At 43.0% G+C, this 12,169-nt stretch overlaps 1 protein-coding gene and 1 pseudogene across 1 annotated transcript in view; one reads left to right on the top strand and one right to left on the bottom strand.

Moving 5' to 3' along the window:
* ABL1 (ABL proto-oncogene 1, non-receptor tyrosine kinase) overlaps window positions 1-12,169 on the bottom strand; it is a 180,738-nt gene that overhangs the window by 159,203 nt on the left and 9,366 nt on the right. The window lies entirely within an intron of this gene.
* On the top strand, window positions 8,695-9,022 carry LOC108582309 (annotated as a pseudogene).

The raw sequence follows: 12,169 nt of genomic DNA, 5'->3' as shown, positions 1-12,169 counted from the left end.
AGTATATGAAAGTGCTTTACAGCCAGGCATAGTGGTGCATGCCTGTACTCACAGCTACCTGGGAGGCAGAGGCAGGAGAATCACCTAAGCCCAGGAATTCAAGACCATCTTGAGCAATACTGAGACCCTGCTACAAGAAAAGAAAAGTTTTTTAACTTTACACATCCACAAGAGACACTCTTTGCAACCTAGGATGCTGCAGAATCATCAATAAAACAATAAATTACTATATGATACTGAAGAAGTAGAAACTGCAAACATTTATGCTGAATCTATTCACTACCAGGGCAAATCTGGGAGCTGTTTGTTTTGACTAAACTCTTCATACTGGGTTGGCTGCCTTCCTTTCTCTAAAAGTGAATATGCCAAAACTAAACTCTATTCAAGTGAAGGTTCCAATCAGTTTAGATATTACTGTAAATTCAGCCCCTAGTAACTCATGATCTGTACAGGAAGTAAACCAACCCAAGACCCAACTAAGCCAAAGAGCAACCAAGACAGGCAACCTCAGATTACGGCCCCATCCTCTTATTCTCATATAAAAATATCTCTATTAAAAAACACTCCCCTTCTCTGTTTAGCAATTCTATTTCTCTATTTCTTGTTTTCTACCTCTCAAGAATGAAATCTGAAGGAATTCTCTACTTTTTAAGATTTCCCAATTTCATCCCTCATTGCTAATACCAATTAACCTAGTGACACTTGAGGAACAAGTCACGCTCCTGGCAGAAATTCAGTACTCTTAAAGGAGGAGTTTAAAGATCATGCTAGCCTTTGCTCCTCTAAGAACAGATGGACACAGTAAAAACACACACACACACACAAAAAAAAAAAAACACCTGTGCCTGTAATGTTAGCTTCGCATAACACATCCTAAAATGAGTGGGATCCATCAGACCCCTGGGATTTGACCACAAGCTGGGGAAAAGGTTCGTAACCTGAAGACGGTAACAGGAACAATATTCCCACTACAGCAGCATCCCAAGTGGACAGAACAAATTATGGCAGCATCGGAAACCTGGAGAAAGGAATGAGGACTTAAGAAGCAGCTGTTAGTCACTTCCAGGAGAAAAATTAAATACACAGAGAAAATGAGTCCACCAGATTTGGGGAGAGGTCACAAGCAGCCACTGACATAAAAAAAGATGAAAACCAAGCTATTATAGATAAAGGGCACTGCTAGCTCCACCAGGGGTCTCTCTACTGCTTAACAAAGAAGATCAGGTTAAGTAAATGTCCCCTTCCCTCAGCCGGTTCCCTGGACCCACTCTACACAGTTTATTCAAGCCATAACCATTCTTCCAAGCAGATGGCCAATGGTGGTCCTCAGGAATATAAATTAACACAAAGAGCCTTTTGTTGGCTATGTTGTTCCTGGCTCTATTACACCAGACTGACACAGTACCTGATACAGAACAGGCACCGAGTACTTGTTCAACGCCTGAACCTGCCAAACAAACAGATTCAACTGCGTATTCACTGAGTAGCTAGTCTGTTAAAAAAAATACTGTTCGATCCATAAAAATGTATAAACATGGTCTCCACTATCAACGGACAAGTACTGAGTGTCAAAGAACAATTGGGAAAAAAAAAAAAAAAAGAACAGAGAAAGGCGGATTGGAAAGCAGCAGCAGGTATTTTGAAAGTTGAAAATCTGAAACAGTTGACAGGAATCATTTAGCCTTTATCATTAACAGAAAAAAAAAAGTCTCCCGCAATGGCATTCTTTCATCAGTAAGAATTTTTTATATTCTATTATTCATTTCCAGGATCAAAGAAACCTATAGATTTAGTGCAATCAGAGAAGAAAATCCTTAAGGGTATTTCTGATTGGGTATGGAAGCTGATAAAACCCACTCTAAAATGTATATGGAATACAAAGGAGCAAGCCAAGACAATATTGAAGAACAAAACAGGAGGCCTATTCTACCAGGCATTAAAATTGATTTTAAAGCTCAGTAATACATTGTAATACTTGTGCAAGGACAGACAAAGGCAACAAATTAACGGTAAGGACTTCCCCGGCAGATCTACACCTACATGTATACCTGATTTACACAGCAGCAGATGTTCTTTTCAATTAAAGAGCTAGGTCAATATGAAGGAAAAAATGAACCTTCACCCATCACAGAAAAAACAATTCCAGGCGAACTATAAACATAAGATGTAAAAGAGTGAAACTTCTTTGTGACCTTAGGGTAGACACAAAGATTTCTTACACAGACCACAAAAAAAGTACTAACCATAAAAGATTAAATTAGACTAAGTCAAAATTAAGGTTTATCAACGACGCCACTAAGAGAGTGAGAAAGCGGCCCGGCGCAGTGGCTCATGTCTGTAATCCCAGCATTTTGGGAGGCCAATGTGGGCGAATCACCTGAGGTTAGGAGTTCAAAACCAGCCTGGCCAACATGGTGAAACCCCTTCTCTACTAAAAATACAAAAGCTAGCTGGGCGTGGTGGCGGGCACCTGTAATCCCAGCTACTCAGGGGACTGAGGCAGGAGAATCTCTTGAACCCGGGAGGCGGAGGTTGCAGTGAGCCGAGATCCCACCACTGTAATCCAGCCTAAGTGACACAGCAAGACCCCGTCTTAAAAAAAAAAAAAAGAGAGAGTGAAAAAGCACAAAGGCTATAACTATATAAATAGAGTGAAAAGGCGAACCACAAAGTGTAAGAACATAGTCAAAATACATTCAACGAAGGACCTGTATTGAGAGAACACAGGGTAGGCGCGGGGTAGCAGCTCATGCCTATAATCCCAGCACTTTGGGAGGCCAAGGTGGGCCGATGGCTTGAGCTCAGGAGTTCGAGACCAGCCTGGGTGACACGGTAAAACCCCAACTCTACAAAAAAATACCAAAATTAACCAGAAGTGATGGCGCACACCTACAGTCCCAGCTACACAGGAGGATGAAGTTGGAGGACTGCTTGAGCCCAGGAGGTCAAGGTTGCAGTGAGCTGAGACTATGCCACTGCACTCCAGCCTGGGCAACGGAATGAGACTCTGCCTCAAACAAAGAAGAAAAAAAAAAGGAGAGAATATATAAATAACTCCTAAAAATCAATGAGGAACAAACATAAATAGAAAAATGGACAAAAGAGGTGACCTAGCAAGAGATACATAGGTACACATATATTCCAAATGGCCAGTAAACATATGAAAAGGTGCTTACCCTCATGAGTCATCAAAGAAGGGCAAATTAAGGCTGGGAGATAATACTGCACAACTACCTGCAAGGCTCACATTTAAAAGTCTGGCCAGAGGCTGGGCGTGGTGGCTCACGCCTGTAATCCCAGCACTTTGGGAGGCTGAGGCAGGCAGATCACCTGAGGTCAGGAGTTTGAGACCAGCCTGACCAACATGGAGAAACCCCATCTCTACTAAAAACACAAAATGAGCTCCGTATGGTGGCACATGCCCGTAATCCTAGCTAAAGGGGAGGCTGAGGCAGGGGAATCACTTGAACCCAGGAGATGGAGGTTGCAGGTGAGCCAAGATTGCGCCATTGCACTCCAGCCTGGGCAACAAGGGCGAAACTCTGTCTCAAAAAAAAAATTTAAAAAAAGTCTGGCGGGGCGCCGTAGCTCATGCCTGTAATCCCAGCACTTTGGGGGGCTGAGACAGGTGGATCACTTGAGGTCAGAAGTTCGAGACCCGTCTGGCCAACATGATGAAACCCTATCTATTAAAAATACAAAAAAAAAAAAAAAAAGCCTGGCACGGTGGTGCATGCCTGTAGTCCCAGCTACACAGGAGACTGAGGCAGGAGAATCTCTTGAACCCAGGAGGCGGAGGTTGCAGTGAGCCGAGATCATGCCACTGCACTCCAGCCTGGGCGACAGAGCGAGACTCTGTCTCAAAAAAAAAAAAAGAATATGCAGAATTGTACTTCTGCTTCTGTCCATAATGCAGTAAAAGTGGTATTAGACATCCTTTTGTCCTAAGCAATTGTACGACTGAAGAAAATATTTGAGACGACTGTTTTCAGGCATTAGACGATAGGCTGTGACCCGTGAGGAAAGAGAAAAACGTAAGGTAAATTGCATGTTGCCTCCAACTTCCTGCCTGGGGCACCTTCCCAAACACAGTGCAGGGAGGTGAAACCTAAACTGATAGCAGCCATCTCTGTGAACTGAGGAAGCAAAGACTTGGATTTGAGGATTCTGAGGCAGGTAGAATTTGTATGGCAAGAAATCTCAGAGAAGATGAGGGCAGGGGTGGGGTAACAGAACACAGAGGTAGGCAGAAGATGGTGGGAGGCATCCTATGGGTCCATGGCTTCCAGATTCTATAAAGTTTAGCAAACAGCAGTGGCTGTGAGGCTGAGAACTGCACAGACACAGAGGTTTCACAGTGCTGGAAAACATTCAAGTACCAGTTCATCCAGGGTAGAGAGACTTTGCTGAGCACTTGTCATTTTGTTTTGATCCCAAAAAGGCCAATCATTAAGTCTAAAGAGTACCCTCTATTGTAAGGGCCGGGTGTCTGGACCGAGGATAAATCCATACTAACAAAGCATAAAACCAAACCTGGCAGGGTCAAACGAACTTAACAACCAGTATAACTCACAGTAATTTAAGTAACTACAGTAACCTAACTATTTGTCAAAACAAAATGAAAACTTACTTAAAGAAAGATAACGAGATTTGAGAATCCCTACAATATAACACCCACATGTCTGGCATACAATCAAAATTATTTAACAAGCAAAAATGCAGGAAAATCTGACTTATAATATGCAGAAAAAGCAATAAATAAAAACAGACCCCAAGATGACTCAGATATTTAAATTAGCAGATACGGTCTTTATTACAAATACCTTCTAGGATCTAGAGGAAAAGATAGGCCTAATGAATGAAAACATGGTGAATCTTAGCAGAAAAACACAAACTATAAACAAACAAACAAACAAACAAAAAACCAAAAAAACAGGCCGGGCACCGTGGCTCATGCCTATAATCCCAGCACTTTAGGAGGCTGAGGCAGGCATATCACCAGGTCAGGAGATTGAGACCATCCTGGCTAACACGGTGAAACCCCATCTCTACTAAAAAAAAAAAATACAAAAAAATTAGCCGGGCGTGGTGGTGGGCACCTGTAGTCCCACCTACTTGGGAGGCTGAGGCAGGAGAATGGCGTGAACCCAGGAGGCAGAGCTTATAGTGAGCAGAGATCACTCCACTGCACTCCAGGCCTGGGCAACAGAGTGAGACTCCGTCTCAAAAAAACAAAACAAAACAAAACAAAACCAGCCAGGCACAGTGGCTCACAACTGTAATCCCAGCACTTTGGGAGGCCTAGAAGGGCAGATTGCTTGAGCCCAGGAGTTCAAGACCAGCCTGGGTAACATGGTGAAACCCCATCTCTACCAAAAAAAAAAAAAAAAAAATCAGCTGGATGTGGTGGCGCACGCCCACAGTCCCAGCTACTCAGGAGGCTCAGGTGGGAGAAGAGTTTGAGCCTGGGAGACGGAGGTTGCAGTGAGCTATGATTGCCACTGCACTCCAGCCTGAGTGACAGAGATCTTGTCTCCAAAAAATAAACAAAACAAGAGGCAAAAACTGACAGAATATTTATAGTTATATTTTCCGTCTAAATATTGTTTATTTTCTAAATATTGTACCTTTTCTTTTTCTTCATTAGTCTTACCAGAAGTGTGCCTAGATCAATACTATTTTTCAAAGTTAGCTTTTGGTTTTATTGATCATTTCCATTCTTAATTTGTTTTTATTTTTATTATTCTCTTCTGTGTACTGTGGGATTACTTTGGTTCTCTGGCTTCTTGAGTTACATGCTTAGTTCTCTTGTTCTTTTTCAGTCTTTCCTGCTTTCTAATAAATGCTTAGTCTCACTCTGTCGCCCAGGCTGGAGTGCAATGGCACTATCTCGGCTCACTGCAACCTCCACCCACCAGGTTCAAGCGATTCTCCTGCCTCAGCCTCCCAAGTAGCTGGGATTACAGGCACCTGCCACCACGCCCAGCTAATTTTTGCATTTTTAGTAGAGGCAGGGTTTCATCATCTTGGCCCAGGCTGGTCTTGAACTCCTGACCTTGTGATTCACCCGCTCAGCCTCCCAAAGTGCTGGGATTACAGGTGTGAGCCACTGCGCCCAGCCGAATAAATGCTTTTAAGACTAAAAGAAGTGATAGAATTAAAGGAAAAAATAAACAAATATATCATTATAGCTGTTGATCTTCAGCATCACTCTCAGTAAAAAAGAGATACCGCCCCCCAAAAAACTTCAGCAAAGCTATAGATGAAATATGTAAAAAATAAAAAGTAAGAATATAGAAGATGTTAAACAAAAGCATGAAACAACTTGATTTATAGAAAACTACACGCAACAACACATACTCTTTTGAAGTACAAATGGAACATTCGCTAAGACAGGTTATATGCTGGGCCATAAAATTAGTCTCAGTAAATGTCAGAAGACTGAAATTTTACAGAGGATGTTCTCTGACTACAATGAAATTAAATTAGAAACCAAGATATCTAGAATTTCCAAATATTTGGAAATCAAACACTTTGATAATGACACATGAAAACTTATGTGACAGAGCTAACAGTGTTTAGAAGGAAATACACAGCTTTAAATGCTTATGTTGGACAACCAAGGTTTGGAATCAATCCCTGATTTCTGCCGAGGCAGGGCAGATCCGCAGTCAGGAGATCAGAGACCATCCTGGCTAACAGGGCAGAAACCCGTCTCTATAAAAATACAAAAAACTAGCCGAGGCCAGTGGCTGAGGCGCCTGTAGTCCCAGCTACTTTCGGGGGAGGCTGAGGCAGGAAGAATGCGTAAACCCGGGAATGGGCTTTGCAGTGAGCTGAGATCAGCCACTGTACTCCAGCCTGGTGACAGGCGAGACTCCATCTCAAAAAAAAAAAAAAAAAAAAAAAAAAAAGGAAGCCAGAAACAGGAAAATAGAATAAAAGGAAATAGAAAAAGAACAGTCAAACAAAGTAGGCTGGATTACAGAGTGAAATCATCACTATAATCAAGCATGTAGAACCAAAGACAGGAGGATACGGCAAAACCAACAGTTTGAGACCATCCTGGGCAACATAGCGAGACCCCATCTCAAAAAACAAACAAAAAAAATTTTAAGTAAAAGAAAGAAAATAAAGAGCAGAAATCAACAAAATGGAAAACAACTGAGAAAGTTAACAAATTTTTTTGAAAAGATTAATAAAATTGGTAAACCTTCAGCAAAACTAACTGAAAAGGTGTGTGTGACAGAGAAAGAGAGAAAAAACACAAATTATGAATATGAGGAACGGAAAAAGCGTATCACCACAGACCCTATAGACATTAAAAGGATAACAAGGGAATATTACAAACAAAAACAGGGGAAACTAATCGATGGTGCTAAAATGTAAGACTCTGAGGAGGAGGAGGAAGGCAGGAGTGAAACTGGAAGAGGGCACAAGGTTTTCTGGGGTGTGCTCATAATTTTCTACTTCTCGAGCAAGATAGTGGAACACGGAGGATACATTTTGTGATCATGCATCAAGCTGTACATTTACAATTTGTGCCCCTTTCTGTATGCATATTATATATATTTTTTTAATTGCTTAAAAATCAGGTCGCACAAGGGGGCTCAATCCTGTAATCTTAATACTTTGGGAGGTTGAAGCAGGAGTATCCCCTGAGCCCAGAAGTTCAAGACCAGCTTGGACACCATAGCAAGACTCTGTCTCTATAAAAATGTTTATTTTAATTAGCCAGGTGTGACAGTGCACCCAGCACTTTGGGAGGCCGAGGCGGGTGGCTCACAAGGTCAGGAGATCGAGACCATCCTGGCTAACACAGTGAAATCCCGTCTCTACTAAAAATACAAAAAATTAGCCTGGCGTGGCGGCGTGTGCCTATAGTCCCAGCTGCTGGGGAGGCTGAGGTGGAAGAATGGCATGAAGCCGGGAGCCATGAGCCGAGATTGCACCACTGCACTCCAGCCTGGGTGATAGAGCGAGACTCCATCACCAAAAAAAAAAAAAAAAAAAAAAGGAAATTCCGATACATGCAACAACAAATGCACCTTTAAAACATGCTAAGTGAGGCTGGGCGCAGTGGCTCATGCCTGTAATCCCCGTACTTTGGGAGGCCAAGGCAGGCAGATCACCTGAGGTCAGGAGTTCAAGACCAGCCTGACCAATACGGAGAAATCCCATCTCTACTAAAAATACAAAATTAGCCAGACGTGGTGGCACATGCCTATAATCCTAGCTACTTGGGAGGGTGAGGCAGGAGAACTGCTTGAACCCTGGGAGGCGGAGGTAGCAGTGAGCCAAGATGGCACCATTGCACTCCAGCCTGGGCAATAAGAGTGAAATTCCGTCTCAAAAAAAAATTAAAAAAAAAAAATGCTAAGTGAAAGAAGCCAGACACAAAAGGGCAAATATTGTATTATTATAGCTATATGAAGTCCTAGAATGAGCAAATTCATAGAGAGAAAAAGCATAAAAGTGGTTACCAAGAGGTGGGGAAAGAGGGAAATGGGATATTATTTTTTAATGGTTATAGAGTTTCTACTTAGGATGATGAAAAAATTCTGAAAATGGACAGTGGTGATGATTGCGTCCCTGTGAATATACTTAATGCCAGTGAATTACACACCTAAACACGTTAAAATGGTAATTTTTGTGTATATTTTACCACAATAAAAAAATAAACACAGAGGGGAGATGACAAAGGGAACCTTATCATCTAAAAAGCGTTGCAATACGACGTACACGTTGTGCTGCCACTATGGCTCTAGGGCCTATCACCTTCCAAAGTCTACCTGCGGCAAATGTGGCTACCCAACCAAGTGCAAGAGGAAGTATGACTGGAGTGCCAAGGCTAAAAGACTAAAGGCCACTGGGACTGGCCGAATGAGGCACCTAAAAAATGTACACCACAGATTCAGGCATGGATTTCCATAAAGGATTAACACCTAAACCCAAGAGGGCAGCTGCTGTAGCAGCCAGTTCATCTCAAGAATTGCCATTTTTTTTTTTTTTTTTTTTTTAAAGACAGGGTTTCGCTCTGTCGCCCAGGCTGGAGTGCAGTGGCACAATCCCAGGTCGCTGGGATCACAGGTGTGCGTCATCACGCCTGGCTAATTTTTTAGAGATGGGTTTTCACCATGTTGGCCAGGCTGGTCTCAAACTCCTCAGCTCAAGTGATCCGCCCAGCTTGGCCTCCTAAAGTGCTGAGATTACAGGCATGAGCCACCGAGCCCAGCCAAGAATTTCAATAAATGTAGCCTCACAATTAATGTTCTGGTTTTTAAAAGTACAAAAATAAATAAATAAAATAAACATATATAAGTTTATTCACTGGGAAAGAAACCCCAGAACTAGATAAAAAGTCCTAGGGGCCGGGCGCGGTGGCTCAAGCCTGTAATCCCAGCACTTTGGGAGGCCGAGACAGGCGGATCACGAGGTCAGGAGATCGAGACCATTCTGGCTGACACGGTGAAACCCCGTCTCTACTAAAAAATACAAAAAACTAGCCGGGCGAGGTGGCGGGCGCCTGTAGTCCCAGCTACTCGGGAGGCTGAGGCAGGAGAATGGCATGAACCTGGGAGGCGGAGCTTGCAGTGAGCTGAGACCCGGAGACTACAAAGCAAGACTCCATCTAAAAAAAAAATTCAACAAAAAAAAAAAAAAGTCCTAGGATACATAAGAAAATAAGTTAACTATTTGAGAACTTTCATTCCTTATAAGTGAATAAAAAGTTTAATTTCTCATTTAGTCCATTTAATATAATTCTTATCAAGAATTTTTTTTTATGGAGAGCCTATGTATTCGGCATTATGCTCCGGAAATAGAAAATGAGATGAAACCTGCATTCACAAGCTTACAGTTTCCTTGAGGAGTTCGAGGATGCAGTGAACAGTGATCACATCATTGTACTCGAGCCTGGGCCACAAAGCAAGACCTTATCTCTTAAAAATTTTTTTAAAAGATTGGGCGCGGTGGCTCACGCCTGTAATGCCAGCACTTTGGGAGACTGAGGCAGGCGGATCACAAGGTCAGGAGATCGAGACCATCCCGGCTAACACAGTGAAACCCTGTTTCTACTAAAAATACAAAAATTAGCCAGGCGCGGTGGCTCACGCCTATAATTCCAGCACTTTGGGAGGCCCAGGCGGGCAGATCACGAGGTCAGGAGATCGAGACCACAGTGAAACCCCGTCTCTACTAAAAATACAAAAAATTAGCCAGGCCTGGTGGCTCACGCCTGTAATGTCAGCACTTTGGGAGGCCCAGGCGGGTGGATCACGAGGTCAGGAGATTGAGACCACGGTGAAACCCCATCTCTACTAAAAATACAAAAAATTAGCCAGGCGAGGTGGCGGGCGCCTGTAGTCCCAGCTACTCGGGAGGCTGAGGCAGGAGAATGGCGTGAACCTGGGAGGCGGAGCTTGCAGTGAGCTGAGATCACGCCACTGCACTCCAGCCTGGGTGACAGAGCAAGACTCCGTCTCAGATAAAAAAAAAAAAAAATACAAAAATTAGCTGGGCATGGTGGCAGGCACCTGTAGTCCCAGCTACTCCAGAGGCTGAGGCAGGAGATGGCATGAAGCCGGGACGTGGAGCTTCCCGTGAGCCGAGATCGCGCCACTGCACTCCAGCCTGGGTGACAGAGCGAGACTCCATATCAAAAAGAAAAAAAAAAAAAGTTAAAAATAAGTTAAAAAATAAAAAACAAACCTACCTACGTTTCAACACTCTCTTCCATGAAACTCACATAAAACTATTAGGAAATACTACTGGGCAGTATATGATTACGTATTCATTTGTGTTGCAGAAGAGTTACAAGGGCAGAGGTTACAGAAAATTAATGAAGACCAGAGATGTAAAATATGGTTTCAGAAGGGAGGTGGGACTGGAAGAGAGTGTTGAAAGGTTAAATAGGGTTTTTGTTTGTTTGTTTGTTTGTTTTTTACTTTTAAGGGATAGGGTCTTGCTTTATCACACAGGCTGGAATACAATGATATGATCACAGTTCGCTGCAGCCTTGAACTCCTGGACTCGAGTGGTCCTTCTGCCTCAGCCTCCCAAGTAGCTAGACAAGCACATGACATTATTATGCCTAGCTAACTTTTTTATTTTTAGTAGTAATAGGGTGTTGCTATGTTGCCCAGGCTGCTCTCTGAAACTCCTGGTCTCAGGGGATCGTCCCACCTTCGGTTCCCAAAGTGCTGAGATTGTAAGTGTGAGCCACTGTACCTGGCCAGCAGGTCGGATCTGAACACAGGGGAGTGACATCAGAGGCACAACCACCAAAAAGGCAGGGATGAACACAGCAAGGAGTCAGGGAACTGCAGAGGCACAGGGCGGAGAAGGCTTTCGGAAGACCACCTCTTGCTGAAGCCCATCATAAGTACCATTTTAATCTTTTTACCCCCAGTCAGAAAATATGCCTGACACATTCCTATGGGTTTAATTCCCAGCTAAATCATGTTAACACATCCCTCTCCCTCTCACTCAAAAAATGCATCTATTTGCAACACACTTCACAACACATCAGTGTGTTCACACTTGGAGAGCTGAAGCACAAGCACGGTTATGTCCTTAACTGACACAAAATGATTTCACATTTTCTCCCACTTCTATTTTTTTTTGACAACATGCTTTATTTAAATGAAGTAAAGCTCTTTTGGTCAAATCATCTTTGATCATCTTTCTTTACTTACCCCACAACTGAAACTTCTGTTTTCTTCTACATTATGAATTTCTTAAAATGGGCAGTACGGTTTCATGAAAAATAAGAAGGCCATACAAAATGTATTAGACTATTGGAAACAATTGTGTGCCTATAAAAAATGTGCATACACAGCCAGGTGCAGTGGCTCACATGTGTGATCCCATTGCTTTGGGAGGCCAAGGCAGGAGGATCACTGGAACCCAGGAGTTCAAGGCTGCAGTGAGCTATGATTGTGCCACTACACTCCAGTCTGGGTGACAAAGTAAGACCCCGTCTCTAAAATAAAACAAAGTACATACCTCCAATTTTGCATTTTCACAGCCCATGTACCACAGTCCAATCCCTAGCATTAAGTAGATGGGTATAATCTTTCGAAATAACTTTTTGTTTTTTGAGATGGAGTCTCGCTCTATTGCTCAGGCTGGAGTGCAGTGGTGTGATCTTGGCTCACTGCAACCTCCG

Source organism: Papio anubis, chromosome 13 (assembly GCF_008728515.1).
Source record: "Papio anubis isolate 15944 chromosome 13, Panubis1.0, whole genome shotgun sequence".
NCBI classification, from domain to species: Eukaryota; Metazoa; Chordata; class Mammalia; order Primates; family Cercopithecidae; genus Papio; species Papio anubis.
This window is presented reverse-complemented; position numbering and strand designations above follow the sequence as displayed.